Below are 26,050 nucleotides of genomic sequence, written 5' to 3'. Positions count from 1 at the left end.
TGTCAACTAGTTAAGTCATTCTGTCTACTTGATATTTTATGCTTTGTTTGTGGTTGATGCTATCTGGTATGTAGGTAATACGTAATGCCAAGATTTTCACACTTTGTGTTCACTCCCACACATCCATCCAAATCATTTCCTTGAATTTGTTAAGACTTGTTTTGTGGCCTAATATAAGATCTAGTCTAGAAAATGTTCTCTGTGTGCTTGAGAAGAATGTGTATTCTGCTGCTATTTTATGAAATATTCTGTTTCTGTCTGTTATGTACATTTGCTCTATAGTGTGGTTCAAACCCACTGCTTCCTTATTTATTCACAGTCTGGGTGAGCTGTCCATTGTTGAGAGTGAGGTAGTCAAGTCTCCAACTATTATTGCATTGCTGTTTATTTATCCTTTTATTTCTGTTAGTATTTGCTTTATATATTTAGGTGCTCAAGTTGGGTGCATAAATATTTACAATTGTTATATTTTATGGATGAATTGACCCCTTTATCATAGTATAATGACCTTCTTTGTCTCTCATGACCATTTTTAGCTTAAAATCTATTTTGGCTCATATAGGTATAGCTACTTCTGCTTTCCTTTGGTTATCGTTTGCTTTAACTATCTTTTTCCTTTCTTCAATTTCAACCTAAGTGTGTCTTTAAGGCTAAGTATAGGCAGCATATTGTTGTACATTATTGTTGTTTTCTTGCTTTCCTTTTAGTCATTCAGCCACTGTATATCTTTTGATCAAATAATTTAACTGATTTACATTTAAAGTAATTATTTATAGGTAAGGACTTACTATTGCCATTTTGTTCATCATTTTCTGACTGTTTGGTAGTTCCTTTGTTACTTTCTTCTTTTCTTGCTCTCTTCCTTTATGATTTGATGACTTTTTGTGGCAGTATGCTTGATTCCCTTATCATAATCCTTTGTGTATCTACTACAGGTTTTCCTTTTTGGTTATAGTGAAATTCATATAAAATATCTTATAGCTATAAAATCCTATTTTAAGCTGATAGCAATGTAACTTTGATAGCATACTGAAACACTATGCTTTTACTTTTCCTCCCCTCACATTTTAGGTTACTGATGTTACAGTTTAAATCATTTCTATACTGTGTGTCTACTAACAGCTTACTATAGTTATATTTATTTTTAATGTGTTTCTTTTTTAACTTTTCAAGTAGAATTGTAAGTGATTTGCACATCACCATTACAAGATTAGAAAATCTAACTTTGACTATTTACTTTCACTGGTGAGTTTTGCACATTCATATGTTTTTACAATGTTGATTAACATCCTTTCATTTCAGCTTGAAAAATGCCTTTAGCATTTCTTTTAAGGCAGGTCTAGTGGTGATGAACTCCTTCAGCATTTGTGTGTTTGGGAAAGTCTTTATGTTTCCTTCATTTCTCCAGAACGACTTTGCCAGGTATAGTATTCTTGGTTTATAAATTTTTTCTTTCAATATTTCGTATATGTCATTCCACTTTCTTCCGGCCTGCAAAGTTTCTGCTGAGAAATCCACTGATAGTCTTATGGGGGTCCAACGGCTTCCTATTATACTTAGATAGAAATCCAAATTCCTCACCATTACTCTCAAATATTTGCATGATCAGGCCCTGTCTACCTTTCCAACCTCTTACGACCCTCCAGTCACTCTGGCTTATTTTCTGTTTGAAACTTTCCAGGTAGGTTCTCCTTCGGGGCCATTCTGAATGTGGTTCCTTCTGCTTGGATCATTCTGTGTCCATTTCTTCACGTTGTGGATCCACCTCATAATTCAGGACTTCATTCAAATAGTACATCCTCAGAGATGCTACCCTGACCACCTCCCCATCCAGGCTGACTGCCCACCACACTACATCTCCACTGGCACTCTTTCAATCTTCTTCTTTTTATTTTTTTGATATGGACCATTTTTAAAGTCTTTATTGAATCTGTTACAACACTGCTTCTGTTTTATGTTTTGGTTTTTTGGCCACGAGGCATGTGGTATCTTATCTCCCCGACCAGGGATCAAACCACACCCCCTGCACTGGAAGGTGAAGTCTTAACCACTGCACCGCCAGGGAAGTTCCAGTCTCTCAGTCTTATCACTTTTTTCATAGTACAAATCACCATGTGAAACACTCTTATTAATTGAATTACTATCCTGTTTATGTTTTGTCTCTTTCCCTCCCATTTTTTTAGTTAAGCTCCAACATTGAAGGGCTCTTGCCTCTTTCATTCAGTGCTCTATCCTCAGCTCCCCAATAAAGTAGGCACTTGGTTCATATTTGTTGAACAAATAACTCAGTAAGAAATTCTACCCAGTTTTATTAATGTGTATGAAATTAAGCCCAAAGATGTATTTTTGGCACAGCCATAGGACTTTTAACAAGCTAACCTCCACTCACCACCTCCTAAGCATATACATTAGTCAGTCTGAATAACCCTTTGCAACCTGGAAAAAATCCAGCCTACTTCTTGAACCCAGTCACTACAACCCACTCTGGGATCAAATGCACAAACTCTTTCTGCCTCGCTGCCTCCTTGTCTCTTGCTTTACTCCCCACCTAAGCTGTGCCCTTGCTTTGACGTTTCCACAGACCCCCTTGACAGAGGACCAGATCCCCGCATCATCATCTCCAGCTCCCCTTGTGATCTCCTCACACTCTATGCGCTGATATGGAAGGCTGTTCTCCATCACACTTGTGACTCACCATGCCTTTTCCTTCTCGATTTCTTCTTTCCATGTTTCTACCTGCCACCCTCCATGGTAACCGTTTTCCCAGGTTTATCTGTTTTTCTCCTTCCCCCACTATATTGAGTTAAAAACTTTCTAGTTCTGTCAGTCTAGCCTCTAGGCAGACACATTCTTTCTGTGCTGTGAAATGTGAACCACCCGTGGCCAAGAACCCAGTATTCCAGTATCTTAAGCCAATGGGCCCCCAATCCAAATTTAGTTCATCAACACTATCTGGACAGGCAATCACTGATCTCTTAGCTCTTTCTCTTTCATCTCAAATCCATACTCTCAGTAAAATTAAGTGATAAAAACAGCACCTGTATCCCAAGTAATTTTTTGTTGTTCAAAAGTTTATATTCTCTAAAGACTCTTCCTTGAGAGCTTCAGATTTTCTCTGTTTTCAGACTCAAATGCTGCCTCTCTGTTTTCTCTTTGCTGCAGCAGCCAGGTTTCCTGTGGGCAGGTCTGGGCTTTGAGCATCTCTTTACAATCAATTTTGATGCAGGCCAACAAATTCTTTGTCCCCATACTTTCGTATACCTCAGAGATCTTTCCATCAGATATACCAGAACTATTCATGCTTCAAAATGTAGTTCCTTATACAGTGGAAATCCCAGAGTCAGGAGATCTGCAGGAGAGCTGAGGGAGAATGAGCAGGTGAACACAAAAAAGAAATGATAGAGGAAAATGAGCCCAATTCCTAGGCAAGAATTATAATGCCCATGGATTATCTGAAAACTTTTAAAACGTCCAAATGAAAATGGAAGAATCGATGAAGTCAGCTCATGTTGCACATTTTTGCCTTTTATTGCATACCATAAACCTTGCAGAATAATCTGCCTCTGAATCAAAAATTTTGTTGGAACATCTGCCCCATTTAAGTTATAGATACAATATTAGACAATAATAATTACGGTACTGGGAGATGGAACATCAATCTCTTTTCCAAAGTGATTAGTCAGTTTATTTATGTAATTATGAATGCAGCTAATATTTCAAGCTATAAAGCTATAGCATGATGTGTTTGAAGAAATAAGTCACTCAAATTATTCCCCCACCAAGAGAATAGAATCCAGCAGCACCATGGGGTTTAGAATCAGACCTAGATTTAAATGTCAGGTCTATCAGTTATTAGCCTGTAGCACTTAATCTCTCTGAACTTTCCTATACTCATATATAAGAATGGAAGTGAAGACTCCTTTCTGGGTTGTTCTAAGGATTTAATGACACAATCTATAGGAAAAAGCACCAGCATGGTGCTTGACACCTGATTACTCAATAAGTGTTTACTTTTCTTCCTACCAGATGACCAGCCCAAACTCTGAGATTTTAGACCCCATATAAATATTAGACATGCAGAGCTCTTCCCCTTTAAAAAGTGGAACAAAAGTAGCTTTGTTCCACCTCCCCAAGAGGTCATGGTTAGAACAACCCTTCTATGCCTCTTCAATAGTGTTTAGAAAGGAGAATCTCAAGTTTTACTGCCAATGGATGTTTGATGTTGGAACATAGGCAGTGTCATGGTATCGATGTTTCAGCCTAGTGGGAATTTCAATTCCAAGTTCAAATCAGAAAAATCTTAATCCTATCCAAAAAGTGTGTACATAGAAGAGGGACAACAGAAGTAGATGAATCAAAACTCAGTGAGAAAAAAATAATCAGGTACACTGATTCTGTTTATTGGATTAGTGATGAAAATCTGGATGTTCATGTCGAATCTCACCCCAGGTCCTTAATTTGCTGTGGACAATTTTGTTTAAATTAATGTAAAGTAAAATGTAAAACTATGGTCTCATTTCAAATTATGGTCTCAGTCATTCTTGGCAAAATGTTTAGTTGTCTCATGAAGTTAACGAAGTAAAACTGCAGGAAGGAGAAACCATGGCCATGGCCAGTATGCCTTCAGTTTCCCCTCCTGTTCCCACAGCAGCCATCACACCATGTCACTCATTCCTTCTGACCTTGGATGTGGTCTCAGGATTGCAGCCAAGGTTGCAGAGCCCAGAACAAGTGAAGGCAGGCGAGCAGCTCTGGTTACGGGTCTTCTGTCTGTCTAGGTGTTCTATGTTGGTCATGGGTGGAGCTGTCTTCACAAGGATGAGGAGAAGCAGGCTCTATCAGAGGATGCCAACGCATATTTGCTCCCGATTGGCCCCAAAGAGCTTGCTTCTCTGTTTCTACTCGTTTGGCTTGGACTTCTGACCTTACCTCCTTGGCTGTCACTGCCTTTGCTCCTGCTCTTTTGAAGACCAGGCCTGCCCCTATGTGGCACACAGCTCTGCTTCTTCCCCAGCACCACTTAGCTCCAGACCTCACTCCAGATGCTCACGTGGTGCTGCTTTTGCTCACTGATGAGAGGTCTCAGGACTTCTCTGGCAACCCACTGCTTTCTGCTACTCCTCCTGGGCAGAGCCCGCTGTGGCCTTAGCGGGCGGCCACTCTCCGCTGTCCTCACCTGGTCTGATTAACCCAGTTCTGGGAAGCTGCTCTGTGGGACCCAGCCTGGCCCGCCCTGGCCTTGTCCGGCCTTGGCATGGGGGAGGGGTTCTTCAGAACCCACATCTTTCCTCAAGGGACAGCCTGTACCTGAGTCAACCCACACCAAAAAGGTGGCCTCTTCTTCCTTTTCGGGATTTGTGGTTCACTCGTTACTCCTCAAGCCTACCACAGTTGCCTTGGCAGCAACACACCCTGGTGCCCACTGGGAAAATTCCACACTCCGATTTGGCACCTGTCGCTGGTAGCAGACAGGCCTGAACTGCTGGGGAGGGACAGAGCCATGATGAATTAGATAGTGAACCGATTGGGGCAGCGGTGGAGTCCCTTTCTATGACAGTGGACGGCAAAGCAGTGTTAGGGAAATGGCTTCTTTTCTTTCTTCTGTTAGCAATCAATCCTTGTGCCCCAGTACGGCCTCAGCTTGGCAGGTTGACACCCAGATGATTTCTGATGGCCTACGTGCCGACCACAAGGCAGGCTCGAGCGCTGCCAACTCAGCCCCACAGAGAATCCCTTCTCTGGGGATGAGAGGTGCCGTTCCAAACCCCAGCAAGCTGGAAGGCATCCACTCCTATCCCTTGCATGCAGCTACAGGGAACAGTGGTCAGCCGAAGCAGAAGAGCAGAGGCATGGCCTGTCTGTGCGGGAAATGTTAGTCTATGCTCTGAAATCTGAGACATGAAGGGAAATTTGCCCACGGAAGAGCTGTGGTTCCAAAACTGATAAAAACGTTCCAAAATCTTGCTCTGTCATATGCTTGATTACACCACTACTCAGGATGACAAATGAGCTTCCACCTTAATTATAGCTTGGGAAAGGATGCACAGACAGTTCTTTGACTTCTGTTTTATTCTGTCCATTCCAAATAGCTACTTCCAAAAGCAGGAGTGTAGAAGAAGAGACATAAATAACACTCCATGGACTGTCTCATTTGCTCTGGAAAATCCCCTAAAAGGTTAATGCTGCATCTCATGCTTCTGGGCATGTGTGGGTCACATGCTGGGAGCTGGGAAGCAGCTCCTGACTCCTGCTGTGGTGATGCCCAACCAGGCGGATAGGGAAGGACACCAGGCACCACAGACACAAGCTCTGGTAAACCAGTGTTGACTTCAGGATTACGTCCATGTCTAGAAATCACATGAGGAGAGAACTCTCAGTTTCCTTCCCTGGGAGAAGGATGGAGCAAGAGAGGAAAGGGCACAGTGATTTAACACTTTCAAGGTGTCCAGAAGGGAGAAAACCCCTCAGACAATGTGGAGACAGAAGCCACTCTCTCCAGAAGCTTCCAGAAGATGCTGGAAGCATCTGGATTCCCAAGGACAAAGGACACCTTAATTCCCGGTTGGCACATGATGAATCTCCAGTGCAAGTATCCTGACCAAGGCATTCTGTGGCAAGGAGAAAGGAGAGGAGGAAAGAGATCGAATCCCACTGGAGACTTGCATGGGGAAAAGACAAGCAGCTGAGTTACTCTAGTTCCCTGTAGTCCAAGAGTTCTCACACTTAAGGCAGGGAGCCCAAGCCTCACACAACTTCACAGGCGATAGGATGCCAGGGGACCCGGCCAGAGCTGCTTTTCTGTGGGGGAGAAAGTGGCTTCATCCTGCTAGAAGGCTTGGGATTCCTTCGGTGAAGATGTCAGTGGAGAAGGTATAGAAGTCACCCCCCAAAGAGTTAGAGATGGAGGGTGCCTGTGAAAGTGAGGTGGGGAATGCAGCTGGAACAGGTTAAAGGCAAATATGGCTGTACGCGCAGCTGCCTTAAGCAGGCTAATGGAGAAATGGACCAAGGCCTCTGAGGACAAGAAAAGCAAGAAGATGCCGTGAGCTTGGCACCATGATAGCCCGGGCGTGAGAACTCACCTCCCCCCATCCCACCTTCCCCTGCCACCTCCCAGCCTCATGCAGTTCTCATGTGTCAGCAGAGGCTCTTGGATCCATATAAAATCTGCTCCCACTGGTGCTGGAGGTGGGCCGCGTGCCCGGATGCCCTATGAGTCACCTGCAGCAGGAGGAGATCTTCGCTCTCCCATCTGCTGCCCCTGCTCTCCACCTCCAAGTAGAGCTGGCAGCTGGGAATAGGTCCGGGATCTCAGCCTTCTCCCTCTCTCCTGCCCTGTTCACTAGAAGAGGTGGGCCTCGACCGCTAACCTTACTGCTCTCTGGCTGTCCGGGGTGGGACCGTTGTAGCTGCCGGAGACCCCCAGCAGATGCAATTGCTTGTGAATGATGTTAGAACGGGTCCCTGGAAATCAGGAAGTAAACAATCTGTCTGGGGACTCCAGCCCCTCATGGATCAGGAGAGCCTCATCTGCGTTCCTGGGGCAGATGGCCGGAGACGTAGCACAGGCATGGCCATCTGAAGGAGCCTGGTTTTGTCTCTTTGTTTGTTTGTTTTTAGCCATTTGGGAGGGGCAGACTGTAGCAAATTCTTGTTGTGCTTTTGATTCTCTTAATATTCTTCAACGTGACCACATTTATTTAGGGAATCAGGGACCTCCCGGGGGTCCTCTGGCCGGGTCTCTTGCTGCTAGGGGGGTCTGTGCCATGAAATCAAGACAGTCGAGGAATGAGTTTTAGCAGCAAAGATTTGTCCTCCTCCCACCTCCAGCATCTGCCAGACGCCCTGAAAATTTCACACATCAGAGTCTCTCTATTAACAATAATATGTATGAAGTAAAAGTTATAGTGGAAGCTTGGATTGATTTCTTTAAAAAAAAGTTATTGATTGCTTCGTATATACCAGGCACCAATGAGACTAAGGCTTAGAGAGATTTATTAACTTCCACGTAGACATAGGTAGTACGAAGGAGGGTCAGGGTTGGAAGCCACATCTTCTCAACTCCCAGTCCAGTGTTCTTACCATAATGCCATAAGGAAGGGAAGGAAATAAGATGTCTGATCTTTAAAATATTAACTATGGAATTTCTTTTAAACAATACAGTTTGCAAAAAATATTTGCAAAAAATATTTTTGCCGGTTGAATTCATAAGAGATCTAAATTGTGTATAATCAGTGCTTCTACAACTTAAGAAAGCAACATTTTCACAAACAAGGTGAGCCTGGTCCTGATAATTTGGTCTTCTGATACTGTGCTTAGCAAAACCCTTTCTCCTGGCCACTCCCGTCTTAATGAGAATGAAGCCAAATGAGTGGGATCCTGAGGAAGGAGGCCCATGGCCTCTCCTATGGTGAGGTAAGCTGGCTATACGGCCATGTGATCCACTGACACACTTTCTTTAAGAATCAGAAAGCAGGAATTCCCTGGCAGTCCAGTGGTTAGGACTCCGTGCTTTCACTGCTGGGGGCCCAGTCGGGGAACTAAGATCCCACAAGTTGCATGGGCTCAGCAAAGAAAAAAAAAAAAGATCAGAAAGCACTTACAATTTCTCCAGCTGCAGCCTTTGAGAGATAAGATCAAAGGCTCTTTCCCAGTTGGTCCTTCTCAGCACATCTCCTACCTCAGAGTTGGCAAACTTGGGAAAGGTAGGCTGGTACTCTCCCATCCCTCACCCATGACAGTCACAGCTAATCTGGCATGACTGTCTTTCCCACTGACTTTTGGGGTGACTCAGAATCCTTCTCAACACAGCACTCGATACAGCAGCTGTCAACAGAGAGAAGTGACATGTGAACTGACACCTGATTGCCAGCAAGGTTTTACTGGCTCCTTTTCACTCAGAGGGGTGCCAGATGTTCCCACTTTTCTCTGCAGTTTGCTCTTTGCTTCCATTCGACTGTGGTAGGGTTACAAATTTACTTAGGGTACACTGAGATGCGTAGATTACAAGTAGTTTCATATTGTGCTGTAGTTGCTGTAGTCACCGTTACTTGACAATGGGGAAGGGACAGAGAAGGATTCTGTATTTTAGACCAGTGCATCTCAAACTTTTATGTGCATCCAAATGAATTATCTAGGGATCTACTTAAAATTCAGCTTCTGATTCATGAGGTCTGAAAGGCGTCCTGAGTTCTACATTTCTAATGAGCCTCCCAGCCGAAGCTGTTGATTTGGGGCCCACGCTTTGGGTAGTAAGGCTTTTAGACACTGCAATAAACTTAGTCTGCTATTAAATTTCAACAGTCTCCTTATGTAGCTCTTTGGTCTCTCTTACATTAAACACTTAGTCCATCAGAGGTCCATTAGATCTCATGGTGGAAAGGGAAAATGGTACCTATGAAGCCACATGGAATCCTCCGGATCATCCCTGGCCTCTGTTATGAAGTGGCCGGTCTGGGCTGCTCTACAGACTGGTGACCACTAAGGTTTAACTAGTCTCTTCTCTGGGCCTGATGATGTTCAGACTCTCAGAAGCAAATCTGAAAAACTGATCTTGGGAAGATACTGTGAATGGCATAGACTTCCTGTGCTGACACAGAGCATCTATGACCATTTGGAGAATTGTAAACAAGATGGCAGGCTAAAGTTTGGGGTGGGGGGTTTTCAATGCTCTCAAATCACAGGTAGCTACCTAGGGTTAAGACCACCTTAAAGGCTCAATGTCTCCAAGCCTTCGTTTCTTCTTCTGTAAATCATACCCATAACCATAGGGTTTTTGCCATACACAAACTGTACTTTTTAGTGTTTTCCCACAGCTGCAAGGAAGCATAGTGAATCTGCTTTTGGTTTCACCTCAATCCAAGCGAAACTTGAACTCTGCTGAAGTAAGAGGATGTAAGTTAACATCAAGTATGCCTGAGGATCCTAAACCACAAATCTTGAGAATTCCAGAGCAAGGGTGAAACTTAACGGCAGGTGATTTTCTACTAACCAAGATTAAGCCATCCATGCCTCCATCTCTCTGGCCAGAAACATTCGTTAAGCATTTAAATGTGACACAGGCAGAGCCATGCACTAGATGCGAGTCCATCTTTTGCAGTAACTGGACATATCACATTCAAGGCCACAATTCAAAGAAACAAATTTCAAGTTGCCTTAATTTAAAAAAGGAATAGAGCATAGTTTCATTCCTACATAAAACTTGCTTCAAAATGGTCTTAAGTCTTTTTGAAAGCCACTCTAAGTAACACTCTGAAGAGTCCCTGACATTTTCTCTGGAGGCTGCACACCAGAAGCTTTTAGAATGCTCTGTGGATTGCTGATGAGAGCTCCCATTTACTTGCAAATTCTCTTGACTATCAAAAGTGAAATGCGGAGAGCAGCCAACGTCTTGTAAATAGAAAGAGGTCATTATTGCACTGAAGAAACCAAGTTGCTCAGGCCTTTCTACCAAACTAATGAATTCTCCCTGCTCCTTTTTGGGTTGTTTCACATTTTGCAAAGAAGGAGCAGACAGATTGGATGACTTGCCCAAGGCCAGAGAATGTGCCACCACCGGACTTTGGAATGAGACATATCATTCTTGGCTCTCCGGACCGTTCCCTGACAGCCTTACCTCTTTTTGGCTACAAGGATACTGGGGTTGCTGTGAAGAGTAAAAGAAATGAGTTAGAAAGAGTCCTGCAGCTGTATTATTTTTATAGCCCTATTGTATGTGACATCTGCCCCTTGTGAATTTGTTCAGTAGATGAGGAATGCTAAGGATTTCATTATTCAGACAGCAAATAAGGCCTGGTCCCCAGTCCTGGAACTGACGGGAGGGCTGCCAGTCCTTGAGTCTTTGAAAAGGGAATGCCGGTGGGCCTTCCCTGCAAGTCTATCTTGGCTTGAGCCAACTGGGTCAAAGGCAGGCCGCTTAGCCCTCTACTACAGAGCAGGGAATTAACTCGTGATGTCAGCAGTCCCAATATTGGAGGTGTGAGCGGGTGACACACTGTGAATGAGCAAGTGTAGCTCGTCCTCAGCACCCCTGCCTCTCCCAAAATGTTGACCCAGTTCACAAAATGAAAATGAGCTGTCTTGCCCGGCACCTTCATAACCCACTAAAACTGGAAGACAGTCCTAAGGCTCACATCCCTTAGCTGGCTCTTGCTAACTCCCAGCCCTTGGCATCCAGGGGCGCTGGATGGATTCTGTTCTTCAGCTAGTCAACACCTGGCTGGATCTGGGACTGGAATGGACCGGCCAGCCCAAGCCATGCTGCTCTTCACCTCCCCACACATCGCTCAGGGGTTGGAACTCCCATAGGGAGCCCAGCCTGAGGGATGGCCTCTCCCCAGCAGAGTAAGTTATGTAGGCTCCCTTCCCAGGGTTGTACATCAGCTGCCTGGAGAAACGTCCTTGATGACCTCGTGAATGTAACATGCACAGAACCACCCTTAGATCCGGCAGCTGGGCCCCTGCCTCTATCCTGTGCTCTAGAGGCCCCTGCTCTGAGCCTTACCCGGATGAGTGAGCGTCCACAGGTCCCACCCAGCACTGTCCCTTCTGACCACTCTCCCGGGCTCTGGAATTTCTTCCAACAGCCCAAGGCCCATTCTCAGGACCAGCCTTGGGCCTCTTCCCCAGGTTCACCCCCGACTAGTGGACAATAAGTGCTGTGTATGGCGAGAGTGGTGGAGATTGGGGGTTGTACACAAGGGGCTGGGGTCTCCACACATATGTACATGAGGCCCCTCGTGAAGTGGCTTTACAGCCTCTGTGTGTATTCCTGCCCAGGGGCCCTTGCAGGCTAGGGCATAAGAAATCCCCAAATATTCTTTTCTGGAATAATTTTCTACTCCCCATCTACTAGGTCAGTTCATCAATTCCCATGGGCTATACCAGCTTCATGCTAATGACATCTTAATTTATATTTTTTCTTTGCTGAACTGTAGAATATCTACTTGGTATTCTCAGTTAGATATATCTGATGCCTCAAACTTAACATAGTTAGAACAGATTTCTTGATTTTCCCCCCAAATATTGTGCTCCCATTGTGCTTTTTCATCTTAGTAAATGGTGTCACTACCCACCCAGTTGCTCAAGCTAAAGACCTAGGACCATCCTTACTGGATCTCTCCCCTTCCCCACCACTCATGTCAAACCCATTGGCAACTTCTATTGGTTCTACCTCAGATCTCTTTCTTCTCTCCCTTTTCACTGCCATCCCTTTGGCCCAAGCCACCATCACCTCTTGCCTGGACAACTGAACTAACTTCCTAACTGGTTTTTCTCTCCCATTCTTGTCCTCCTACAGTCCATTCTCCCAAGTGACAAAAATGCTCTTCTTTCCATGTAAGTTAGATCATGCCTTCTCACGTGGCCCCTATGCAAAAGGGGGAAATGTCTTCTCATGCCTTATGGATGTAGCCCTTGCCTATGCCTCCATCCTTGTCTCATGCGTCCCTCCTTCTCTTTCACTGCCTACTCAGGCCCTTCAGTTCCTTCAGCGCCCTCTGCTTTCCCACACCTTACACAGCCAGCAGCATCTCCTCATGAGGGGCTCAGCTTACATGTCACCTCCTCTGAGAGCCCTCCTGGAGAGATCCAGCTAAAAATGGTCCCGATCCCTTGCCTCCTGCATTGATTCTCCTTCTCAGCCCCTTATTTGTTCCCTGCATAACACTTATATTTGAAAGTATTATTTTATGTGATTGTTTTCTAGTCCTTCTATCCTACTAGACTCTAAGCTCTTTAAAGGCAGGGCCATGTCTGTCTTGTTCACAGTTCGGTCCCCTGTGACCAAGACAGTTCAAGGCATAGAGTCAGTGCTGGGGAAACATTTGTTGTACATATAATGAAGGTGGGGACAGGACTGGTGGGTGTGGAAAACATATAAGTAAGAATAGCATCTTTTGCATCCCTCAGGGACCCAGGTCTAGTCATTTTCCCACAGCCCAAGGGTCAACCGCCAATGTCTGAAGACTCCTTTTCTCCTGATCACTCATGTTGGTTTCTAGATCCTCTGTATGTGTTCTCAGAGGGCCCCTTCTAATCTATAGAAAGAATGTAGGACCCTGGCTAAACCTGAAGCTGAGACATTCCGTTGGGCCTCAGAGATCGAGAGAAAGCCATCCCCACCCTGAGAGTGACAGGTTATAGCTCTGCTCACGGGGCAGCCCGGTCCTGAGAGCCTGGTGGGGTTGCTCGGGCGCAGAGATTACAGAAAGCCTCTCTGTTTGGGGCGGGTTTCCTTCGCTTTGTTTCTTTGTGTGCTCCGTGGCTTGTTCCTAACTCACGGCCAATCACCACACTGCCAGATGGTGCGAAAGATTTACCGGAATTTCGTTTTCAAATAAACCACAAGCTTGGATGAGCTAATGTTGTTCCACATAAAAAAGCCACAAAACTGGACAAATTAGCGTTGCTTCAAGAGAAGAAACTTGTCCAAGCCGTCAGCTCTGCCCTTCTCGCAGCTCTGATAGCTGCGTGAAAACACTGGGGGTGGGTCATTCTCATGTGAGGCCTCCACACCAAAGGATGGGTGGGGAGGGAGCGCCCCTCCCGCTCTCCCTGACTCCGCACGATGACTTGGCAGTGCCGTGGGGCATTTCATTCTCCCGTGGAACTGGATCGTGTCTGTCAAGTTCGTCTCAGTTACACCAAGAGCCCAAGGATGGCAACGGCCTCTTCCAGCCTGTCGGCAATGGCTGCAGTCCCCCCTCAAACACAGACGGCTGCGAGCTTTCCTGGACAGCAAGTCACCTGACAGCTGACCAGCAGGGATGTGAGGACCGATGATTTACATGCCACAGCTGCCGGGGGTGTTCCACGTAGCATCCCCTCCCCAGCAGTAATGGCAATATAGCCGGGTAGGCAGCGCTTCCAAGTTGAAAACCTAGATTCTAACCCCAGCTGCACTGCTTACACCTGTGGGGTCATGGGCAGATTGCAATTCTCTAAGGAGCAATGTTTTCTCGTCCTTTAGCTGGAGATAATAATCCTAAAAGAATAGGGTCGTCTTAAGAATAAAACTGAGATACAAATCCTGTGCCCTGTGCCTGACATACAGTAAGAGCTCCACAAATGTGGGAGCTGTATGGGCTGATGATGATGATGATGGTGGTGGTGTCACTTTTGTGGCCGCCCCCCAACCCCGTCCTTAGAGCACTCAGAGCCAGTCTCAAAGGAGGTGTGTCGTCTGCTTCCTGTGGTCAAAATACCATGAAGTAAATCAATATAGCTCAACCGAAAGGGCCCTTCTTAAAGAGTCTAAAACATCGCCTTTTCTTTTCTTGACCACACATCAGACTAGGTTCCTTCTGACCTTTGTGTTAAATTAGAATTCTACCGGTTTGCCTCCTTTTGGAATTTTATATCCTAAATATATGTAGAAATGCTAAAGGGATATTGTGATCTGGGTCTTGGAACTTCATTTTTTTACATGGGATAAAGAAATCTGGAACTTATTTGAGCAGAGATTCAGGTTCATGAACTTAATAATAATAACCAAAGTAGCTACCATGGATTGAGTACTTTCCAAGCTAAAAACCTTTATATCCTTCATTCTAGTGAATCTCCGCTATAAATCTGCACTATTTCCCCCATTTTACAGATGAAAATGCTAGAGAAAAAGTGTACTAGTTATAAAAAGCCCAGATCTGCTTCAGCGTAAGGTCTGCCCATGCAGTTCTACTTGTGTTTGGGGGTAGAAGTCACTAGAGAGGAACAAAATAGCCAAGATAATAATGGTAACGATAATATCACTGTCGTTATCATTATCGAGTGTTTAAAAACCATTTAAAATGCCTTAGAAGTTTTGCCTTAGAACTCACAACCGCCCTATAAGGTGGAGACTCTCACTGTCTCCATTTTACAGATGAGGGAACCCAGCAGAGAAGCTAAAGGCACATCAAAGCCACTTAACTGGTTGGTGGTAGGTAGCAGAGGTGGGATTCAAGCCCAGGCAGTTTGACCTTGACCTCTGTGCCATGTGACTTCCCAAGGGCAGAGCTTGAAGCCTCCTGAACCTTTGTGCACTGAGGAAAACGTTCCCAACATCATTCATCAAGCCAGACGCCCTGAAGCTCCTGCCGCAACCCCACAGCATAAGGCAGACCCCCCGACTCTGTAAGGGATCGCTGTGTAAGCACGCAGACTTGGGTTGCGACTTGCTCAAGAGGCCCAGTAAAGGCTGTGATTTCTTCCTGCGCGTGGTAAGAAACATCTCAGGGAGCAGGGAGAGGGGTCACGAGAAATCATTTCCTGATGCGAAAACTCTACAAAGTTTGACTGGATTTCTTAGAAACACGAAGAGGGACAAACAATTTTTGGTCCATTTTCTTACAGGGCTTAATTTCGTTTCCTCAGGGTCTTGTTTGTTTTACCTCAGAATGTGATAATCAATAGCATATCTTAATTTCTTTCTTCTTTCTGGCTGAAAGCAAAGCTTTTAACTTCTCAGTCGATATAAATACGCCCCACCTCTCAGATTTGGTTCACTTCTTAGGGTTCAGATGAGGTTTGGAGAAAGCTCTGTTCGTTTTGAAGCCTCACGTCTGGGGCCTGGAAGAAGGCTACCACTCCCCGAGATAGGAAATCTCCTCTCAAGTCAGCCACAGGCCTAAATAAACAGTGAATCTCCTCACAGAGTGCCCAGCCGAGCTTCAAATGCCCCCACGTCCCTTCAGCAGCTCCACTTGCAAGTCTGGTGGGAGCCTGCGTTTCGGGGCCCTCTGGGGTGCTTTCCCTTCCCAAGGCTGACATCCCCAGCCGCTGACTCACTGCTCATCCTCTTTACTAGAAGTTCTGGGTGAAGCAATGCAGGGGAGAAATTCACTGTTTCTACTCCCTAAATCTGACCGTGACTCACTATTCAGCAAACACCAAATGGTTCCACACCCTCCATCTGAGAAGGAGGGGCCAGGCAGTTACATAAGCAGCTGTGGATGGCTGCTCTTGGATAATTGAAAGTGAAGCCCTTCTGACCGGAAGCCTGGCTGGCAGGGACGTGACTCTGTCCTCACCCCATGGTCCCAGGCTTGACGAGGGGAGAAACCTCTCCGGGAGAGGGCCCCCAAAGCCAAGGTGTACCGCGGGGGGTTGTTTTTTGCACAGTAGGCCTGATGGTTGACACAGCCGGTATTTTCTGCCTTGTCAAAACAGGGCCCTTCCACAGCGTCTCTGATCTTATCTCTTGACGAGCTGGAGCTCAGGTCTATGTGGCATATCCTGCCCGGCACGCTGGACGGAAGAGGAAGCATGGTGAGGGCCCCCTGTGCCCAGGGATCAACCAAGAAGGACCACCCGGGAGTATCATCTGAGGGAGACGATTTGCAAGGGCTGTTTTTGTGTAATAAGCTTGGCACTGTGATCATAGAAAATAGAGTTGAATTGCAAAGCTCAGAGTACAGGAGACAGTTGTTTTTCTGGTTCAGGGAGAAGAGAAGTGACTTTAAATTGCTCTTCGAAAGATACAGAGGGGTTAGACGGATCTTTGCTAGGCCCAGTAATCCTGTCCTCCTTTCCAGCCTGGGTTACCAAGGAATGACTTTTGAGGAGCGGTGGGAAGCAAAACAAATTCTGAACATCCATTTCTGGAACCTGCTACACGCAGAGAAGGCCTGCTTATAGACACCACAGGAAGTTCCTGCTGATGAAGGGAAAGCTATCTTTTGGAATGCCATCCCTGAGGGGCTTGCGGGTGTATATACCTGGCTTCTTGGACAAGACCACGGTTCTCCTTAACTGGGCGTGGTTGTCTGCTTGAGCGGAGCTGGGAAGGGCCTGCAGGGGCGGAGCGGTGGGTGAGGGAACACAGTGGCCTCCAGCTTGGCAAGGCTGCCATCCTCAAGAGGAATGTTCCAGGAAACATCCCTGACACACAGAGAAATGAGATACTGGAGAAGACCGGCCTAAGGAGCTCAGGAAGGCCAGTAAAACTGGAGCATTTGGTAAGAGATAGAGATGGAATGGCATTGTTGGGTTATCGAAATGTGGTGTGTCACCATGAGTGGGGGGCTGCCTTGAGGTTCCCAGCCATAGACATGGCATCGTAGTATGGTACACTGTGATATGATATATGGTATAGACATGGCATCATAGCATGGTATACTATGATATGATATATGGTATAGACATGGCATCATAGCATGGTGCACTATGATATGATATATGGTATAGACATGGCATCATAGGCTGAATTATGTGTCCCCACTCCACCACCAAATTGATATGTTGAAATCCTAACCCACCCGCACCTCTGCCCCAATATCGCAGGATGTGACTATATTTGAGACAGGGCCTTTTAAGAGATAAGTTAAATTGAGGTCATAGGTGGGCCCCACTCCAATATGACCAGCTTCCTTATAAGAAGAGACGATTAGGGCATAGACACAGGCAGAAGGAAGCCCATGTGAAGATACAGCCTGTCCCTTTTATGGGTGGCTCTCGAAAGATAAGCTAAGGCAGATAGAGAGAGAGGGCTTCCTGCCCCCATTACAGTCCTGAGGATAAATGGAGCTGTGGGAACTGGGTCCCTGAGCGTTTTGAGAAAAATTACGAAGGCTCATAAACCCTGGTACAGAGAAGTGTAAGAGTCTCCAAAGGCCCTAGTGAGGAAATGCAGTTCTGTGGGCCTTCTTCTCCAGGACGTTCTAACCAGCACTGACTGTCTCAACAGAGTGTGCTCAACCCAGGGGCGTTCTCCTCAAGCCCCGCTTTACAACCCCTATACCTGGAGCCCAGCCAGGCCCTCCAGCAGCCCCATCTCAGTTAAGAACTTGCCAAAGGAGTGGTTTATCCATGTGCCTCGTGTATATCAAGGGAAAGTAATCCTAGGCTCTGTCTGAGAGGGTCTTAGTGGACCCTTCAGGAAGGAAGCCTGCCTGATAACACAGGGTGAGATAGCTGGCTGTTTGCTTTGCTAGAGCCTAGTTTTATGTTCTCTCTTCTGAGAGGCAGTGGTTGGACACCAGCATGAACAGGATAAAAACCCCGAAGGATTAACGACTGAGTCCCTCCCCCTCTCTCCCACCACCTCCGTCTCAATTATTCCAGTTTTAGTCTTTTCTCACATTCCCTAAATCTGATATTTTAACTGAACATTCTGGGTTTGCCTTCTTCCTTCCTTCCTTTATTCCTTTTTAAAAGTCTATTTTAATGAAATGCTCTCTGGCCCCCAGCAAAGCTCACCTCCACTGTGAGCGCCCCTGCAGTGGGCAAGAAAGGATGAGTCCTAGCTGCCTTTCAAAGCTGCCCCCATCTCTTCCCCCTTCCACACCGCCCACGCCTACATGAAGATGAGGACAATAGGGCATCAGTGTCTCAGGACAGTTCCCCAGAGGCAATTCCCCTAATACTGCTCTTCCCTTGGGGCTGGCAGCTGTGGGTGGGGCCTGAGAGAAGCTTCTAGCCTCATCGTTTTCTTTGAGACAAAATTTCGAGAAGCGTTAAGAAGCAAACAGAGCATAAACCAATGTCTTAGCAAGTGTTGCCATTCAGAGATGAAGTGTATTTAGGAGGAAAAATGCAACCCTGGACCCATAGGTAAGAGCTAAATCCCAATGTAGATACCTCATAAACTTGGAACTTCCAACCCAGCCCTGAGAATGCCGTGCTCTCCCACGCACTGACAGCAGGCCTGGTCCTCGTCCAGGGAGTTCAGTTGCAAAACTGGAAACTCCCTGACTTAAAACAATGTCTGGGTGTTTTCTGCTTCCTAGGAGCTTGGAAGGAGGGTAAAAAGTTTAATAAATGGGCTGCTTGATTGGACTTCTCCTACCCTGCGTACCTATGTGTTTCATCTGCGTTCATTAGATGTGCCAGCCATAAAAGGTGAGCTGTAAAAAACTCGGCGAGCCAAATGGAGACTACTTCATGGTTCCTGTCCAGCGTGTAGCAGTGTGCTCAGGTATTGTATAAGACAAGCACCTCCACCCGCACATAATAGGACATGGTCCCTGCATTCTTGGAGCTGATAAACGAAGGAGTCCAGATAGACGGCTAATCAACCCTTCAGATGCCTATTTCTTTAAAAAAACTTTTTTCTTTTCCATTATGGTTTATTACAGCATATTGAATATAGTACCCTGTGCTAGGAACTTGTTGTTTATCCATTCTCTATATAATTGTTTGCATCTGCTGGTCCCAAACTCCCAATCCATCCCTCCCCTGTTCCCCCTCCCCCTTGGCAACCACCAGTCTGTTCTCTATGTCTGTGAGTATGTTTCTGTTTCATAGATAAGTTCATCTGTGTCATATTTTAGGTTCCACATACAGGTGATACCATATGGTATTTGTCTTTCTCTTTCTGACTTACTTCGCTTAGTATGATAATCTCTAAGTCCATTCATGTAGCTGCAAATGGCATTCTTTCATTCTTTTTATGGCTGAGTAATGTTCCATTGTGTGTGTGTGTGTATATATATACCTACACACACGTACATATATATACATATACTACATCTTCTTTTATCCATTCATCTGTCGACGGACATTTAGGTTGTCTCCATGTTTTGGCTATCGTGAATAGTGCTGCTATGAACATAGGGGTGCATGCAGATACGTATTTCTAATACCCATTTTATTTTCCTGCTTCACCTGCTTCTTCCTCTTCTTATTTCCCCTATCCTTTAGTCTCCGCCTCCCCTTCATCCATTCCTTGCCCTTTCCTCCTCCAGGTCCTCCTGAGAGCACAACAGCTCTCTCATTGCTCTCAGCGTCAAGGGTAAAGGGAAGTGACCTGGAGTTGTCTTACCTTCTCAACCCAACTTCTCTTGGCTGAAGTTAGCTTTTAAGAGGAGTAAAATAAGAAGGGAAGAGAAGTAGATGTGGGAACACCTCCTCAAAAATTATTTGCTGGCAGGGACGCATATAGGTGAATACATAAATTGTAAATCACAGAATTACAGAGAAGGAAGAGGACTTGAGCCTTGAAAACGTACTCCCTCACTTTTCAGACAAGGAAAATGAGACCCAGAAGGTTGGTGATCTTCACAGAAAGGGAGCATCATCAAAAAAGGGGCTAAGACCCAGGCCTTCTTGTTTCTAAATCAATGCTCCTTCCCTGGGTAGATTTCCTCCTAGATGCCAGATAACTATATGTGATTGGGTAGGCCATCCGTGGGCCTAATCCTACCCCACCTTCACCTTTGCCTGCGAGTTCTCTCACCCCATCACATTAAATGAAACTGCCCGGGGATGTCATGTTAAGCTCTTATCTATCCACTCTGTCTCCATGTAAATGAGTCATGTGAGAATGGTGGTTTGGAGAGAACACTGAGGACCACAAGTCCCTACCTGTCTCCTATGATCTGGGCAGAACAATCTGGATCAGTGCTATCCAACAAAGTTATAACATGAGCCACAAGGGAGAGCCAGTTGTGTAATTTTGAATTTTCTAGTAGTCACATTAAAAAAAAGTAAAATGAAGCAGGTGAGATTCATTTTATTTTTTGTTTGTTTGTTTTGTTTTTGCAGTACGTGGGCCTCTCACTGTTGTGGCCTCTCCCGTTGCGGAGCACAGGCTCCGGACGCGCAGGCTCAGCGGCCATGGCTCACGGGCCCAGCTGCTCCGCGGCATGTGGGTTCTTCCCGGACCGGGGCACGAACCCGCGTCCCCTGCATCGGCAGGCGGACTCTCAACCACTGCGCCACCAGGGCAGCCCTATTTTATTTTTTAAAAAATATTTATTTATTTATTTTGTCTGCACCTGGGTCTTAGTTGCAGGATCTTTTAGTTGTGGCATTTGGACTCTTTACTTGTGGCATGCGGACTCCTTAGTTGTGGCATGCATGTGGGATCTAGTTCCCCGACCAGGGGTCGAATTTGGGCTCCCTGCATTGGATGCGTGGAGTTTTACCCACTGGACCACCAGGGAAGTCTTGAGATTCATTTTAATATATTTTATTGGACCTAATCTATCTTAAATATCATACTAACAGACCATCAATTTAAAAAATGTATCAATGAGATATTTTACATTCTTTTGTTTTGGTACCAAGTCCTTGGCATTTTGTGTGTGTGTTGCACTTACAGCATCTTCAGTTTGGACTAGCCATTTCAAAAGCTCTGTGGGGGCTTCCCTGGTGGCGCAGTGGTTGAGAGTCTGTCTGTCGGTGCAGGAGACACGGGTTCGTGCCCCGGTCCGGGAAGATCCCACATGCCGCGGAGCAGCTGGGCCCGTGAGCCATGGCCGCTGAGCCTGCGTGTCCGGAGCCTGCGCGTCTGGAGCCTGTGCTCCGCAACGGGAGAGGCCACAGCAGTGAGAGGCCCGCGTAACGCAAAAAAAACAAACAAAAAAACAACAGCTCTGTAGCCACACGTTTCTAGTGGTTACCACATTGGACAGGGCAGATCTAGACCTCTTTTCTCATCTGTAAAATGAGAAGTTAAGAGCAACAGGGATTTTCAAACTTCTCTGCTTAGAGTCCTAGGAATCCTTTAGAGGTGCCTCAAGGAGTGTGTGTGTGTGTGTGTGTGTGTGTGTGTGTGTGTGTGTGTGTGTGTATGTGATGGATTTGGGAGGGGTGGAGACAGCTAGCTTTGGATCATCTACTTCCACTTCATGCCAAATACTTCCAACATTAACTGTTTTAAATATTTGCCTTTGGTGTGAGATTTTGTTGTGAGAAGATGTTCCACAGCTAAATAAAGATGCTAAAAACCCTTGAATGGCGTAACCTGTAAATTTCACCGAGTACCCCAGCCTGGCTTCTGGAAGAATGGAAAAGGAGCAGATAGTTACCTGCCAGGAAAGAAGAGGGCCCTGTGACAAGTGTGGGAGTAGCCCGACACTCAGCTGGTTGTCAAAGTTATGGCTGTGGCCTGTCAACTAGCGTGTCAGGCACAGACTCTTTCCCACCTGGTCAGGTTAATGGATAACAGTTTGAGTTATCACCTGGGGTTTTGTCTGGTAGGGCTGTCCTGGGGCCCTAGCCTTTTCCATAGGCCAGACTGTCTGGAATCTGAGCTGACGGATACACAGAGGTCACAGAAGGACAGCCTTTTGTGGAACACAGTACCTTGGTTCTCTTTCTCCATAAGCACCCCAGCTTGAGGACACCCTGCCCATGGAGGTTCCACATGTGGCTCCAAAGATTTTATCCTGTTCTCTTCATTTTAAACCGGAATATACAAGAAAATACACACAACAGCAAAACAGCTGCAAGATTCAAACAGCTATACCAGCAAAGGATGCAGTGTTGGAGGATATCAGTAAATCCAGGTTCACGGCCAGCCGTCAGCCCACCCACTCACTTCCCAGGGCCACGCCAGTATGAGATGGAGCTCGTAGCCACAGTCCTTTGAAACTCAACTACTCAGGAAATTCACACATTTTTGTTAGATTATTATTCTTCATTTAATGAGTTATTAAGTAGCCCCACTGAGTTCAGTTAGACACATGGTCCCCACCCTTCTGGAATTTCTTAAATATTATGGTAAAATGAAGATGTCCTTCTCTTCAGTTGGCTAAAAATTCCCAGAATCTTAAGCAAGCTAGAGATGAAAAAATATATAGCAGTCCATGACATGTTTATATTACCAAGGAGACAATTAAAAACATAGCCTGAAAAGGCTATTTCCTCAAAAAATTAAAAATAGAGCTACCATATGATCTAGTAATTCCACTTCTGAGTATTCATCCAAAGGAAATGAAAGGTCTAACCCCAAAATATATCTGCACCCCCATGTTCACTGCAGCTTTATTTACAATAGTCAAGATATGGAAACACACACACACAATGGAACATTATTCAGCCATAAAAAAGGAGGAAATCTTGCCATCTGCAACGTCATGGATGGACCTTGAGGGTATTATGCTAAATGAAATAAGTCAGACAAAGAAAGACAAATACTGTATGATCTCTCTCATATGTGGAATCTTAAAAAAAACAACAAATAATGGATTCACGGATTCAAAGAACAAATTGGTGGTTGCCAGAGGTGAGGAATGGGGAGTGGGCAAAATGAACGTGGTCAAAAGCTACAAACTTCCCGTCATAAGATAAATAAGTAAAGAAGTTCCTGAGATGTAATGTACAGCATGGTGACTATGGTCAGTAATACTGTGTGGTGTATTTGGAGGTTGTTAAGAGAGTAGATTCTAAAAGTTCTCATCATAAGAGAAAATAAATTGTTAACTTTGTATGGTGATGGATGTTAACTAGACTTATCGTGACCATCATTTTGCAATACAGGCATATATTAAATCATTATGCTGTGCACCTGGAACTCATGTAATGTTATATGTCAGTCATATCTCAATTTTTTAAAAAGTGAGATCTAGTCCCAGATCTATCCCTTAAAAGAACACTTATAATAAAGATGTTTCTAAGAAAAACAAACAAACAAAACATAGCCTGCACAGTTCCAACCCTCCTCCATTTACTTAACTCTTTTTAGTGGTATCTGCTTCTTTGGATCGAGTATAAACAGAAATCCTCTAGATGTTTCTTCAGGTACAAGGGAAGATACTGCCTAAGTATCTAGCAACATACAGACAATAATAGTAGCCATTTATGTGCCAGACATTGTGTTGCACAATTACTCTGACAGGTTGCTTCATTTGATTTTACAATAACCTTCATCAGCCCGTGATTTATGAAAAAGAGACTGGCTCAGTGAGGCTCAGAGGCTTCCCTGGCATCACAAAGTTAGGGTAGAACTGGGGTTCTAACTCAAGATTAAAGTATATGCCAGAGCCTCTGGGCCTTATGTACAGCATTCTCTTGCCATCCTATACGTGGCCCAATCTGTGCATTTTTAAAAAAGACCATTCTAGAAATTTATTAGCCACAGTTGTACAAAAGAGGACAACTAAATATGTTCCTGCTCAGTATTTATTAATCTTGGAGGGGATATTAACTAAATGACATATATTTAGGTTTGATAGACACAGAGAAGGCCCCCATAATCGTTAACTATAATTATTGGTCTGGAAAAACTTACCTCCTGTAGGAAGCTGCTTTCATCCTTTCTAAGAACAAATGTCTTTCCTTATCCGACTCTGATTCCTGCCAAAGGCCTGGACTTATGTCATATTTCTACAGGGGAAAAAAAATGGGCCAAGTGGGTTGAGGAATTATTTTTCTAATATGTGGATTTAATTATATTAAATCTTGCAAAGATTTTCACATGAATTATACTCAGTTCTACGTTAACAACTTACTTTTCTTGAAGAAAAATAAAACGAAGTAAAATTTAGATTTCCTTTTTGAAAAAGAGAGTAAAACATCGTGACCTGAGGGATCTCACTCCCAGCGGTCTGACAACTCAGACACCTTCTGATACGAATGTGTTACACAAGAAAGCCTGCTGAACAGCACTTGGGCTTCTAAGTATCTGCATTTTCATAGGGTTCTCTTGAAAATCAAACTTTTCTAGACTCCAGTAATGGGACTGTAATGATGGGCTGACCTGTGGTTGAGCTAACATTTTGGATAATAGTCCTCATTCTCCTATAGATGTTCATTTCACAACTTTGCTCTCCTCAAAGCTCCAGTACTTCTTCTGTCCTTCTCTTTGAGCTTATGACTTCTTTCCTATTTCCCTGAGAAAAGAGAAGCCATCAGAAGAGAACTTCCACAGATGTCAACCACATCTCCCCACATAATTGCATCTATCACCATATATCCTGCCTTCCCTCCGTTTACCAAGAGATGAATTGTCTCTGCTTCTATCTAATACAAGCCCTGTACATTATCATTCTCTCTCATAAACTCACTAACATTATTTAATCTCCTCTCTCCTGTATCAACATTTTTTTTTCCTTTTCTACTGGACCGTTTCCATCTGCATACAACTATGCCATAATTTCACCCAACTTTAAAACAAAAGAAAACAACAACCCTCCCCCAAAAAACCCTCTGTTGACTTTATCGATACTCTTCTCTGACTGTTGCCATATTTCTCTATTCCTGTTTATAGGAAACGTCTCAAAAGAGTTCTGTTTATTCATCATTTCCTATACTCCTCCTCCTATTTTTTCTTCACCCCATTTGCACTACAACTTTCATCACTACCACTCAGTGAAATAACTCTTTTCAAAGTAAGCAATGAATAAATTCTCAGCTCCCCCTTCCTGGACCGAACTGTGGCATTGAACACAGTTTCTCACCCTCTCCTCCTTTGCTTTCTTCACTTGGCTTCCAGGATGCCAAGCTTTTTAGCTATTGCTCTGTCTTCTTGGATACGTCATCCTGATGTCCTCATTAATACTGGACGCCCTCAAGCTCGGTGCTTGGTCCTCTTCTCCGCTGGATCTCTACTCTCCTAGAGGTGTCATCAAGTTGGGGGGTTTGAAATACCATCTTTACACTGAGTGTGTGTCTCCAGACCAGGTCACTCTCCTTAACTCCAGTCTTGCATAACCAACACCCGCTTGGCATCTTCACACAGTTGTTTCAGTCTTCTCAACCTTAACATATCAACTTGAACCTGCTCTTCACATAAGTCTTCCCTCTCTCAGTAAATGGCAGCTTTATCCTCCTAGCTTCTCAGAGCCAAAACCTTGAAGGCAGGAAAAGGAGGACAAAAATAATACTTATCTCATGAGCCTAGTGCAAAGAGTAAATGAGTCAATATTTCTCAAGAAAGTGGAACAGTGCCTGGCATATCATTAGTACTACATAAACTTCTGTTAAATAATTAAAATAAATCATCATCTTTGGCTTTTCTCTTTCTGTCACACCCTGTATCTAATCATCAGCTAATCGTGTTGTCTCTTCCTTAGAAATATGTACGAAACATGGTCTCTTCTCATCTCTCCCATTGCTCATACCCTGATCTAAGCCACCATCACCCCTTGCCAGGATTATTGCAATAGTGTCTTAACTGGTCTCCCAGCTTCTGCCTCTGCCCTACTACAGTCAATGTCAACAGAGCAACCAGAGTAATCCCTTTAAAACAGAAGTCAGATAGTATCACTTCTTTGCTCAAAATCCTTCAGTAGCTCCCGTTTCACTCAGAGTAAAGTCAAAGGTCTTAAAATGCCCTGCAAGGCCCTTCACGCTCTACAAGCCACACCACCTCTACCGCTCTGACCTAATCTCCGTCATGTACCCACCT

Source organism: Grampus griseus (assembly GCF_964374135.1).
Source record: "Grampus griseus genome assembly, chromosome: 11".
Taxonomy (NCBI): Eukaryota; Metazoa; Chordata; class Mammalia; order Artiodactyla; family Delphinidae; genus Grampus; species Grampus griseus.
Note: the sequence above shows the minus strand (reverse complement) of the source record.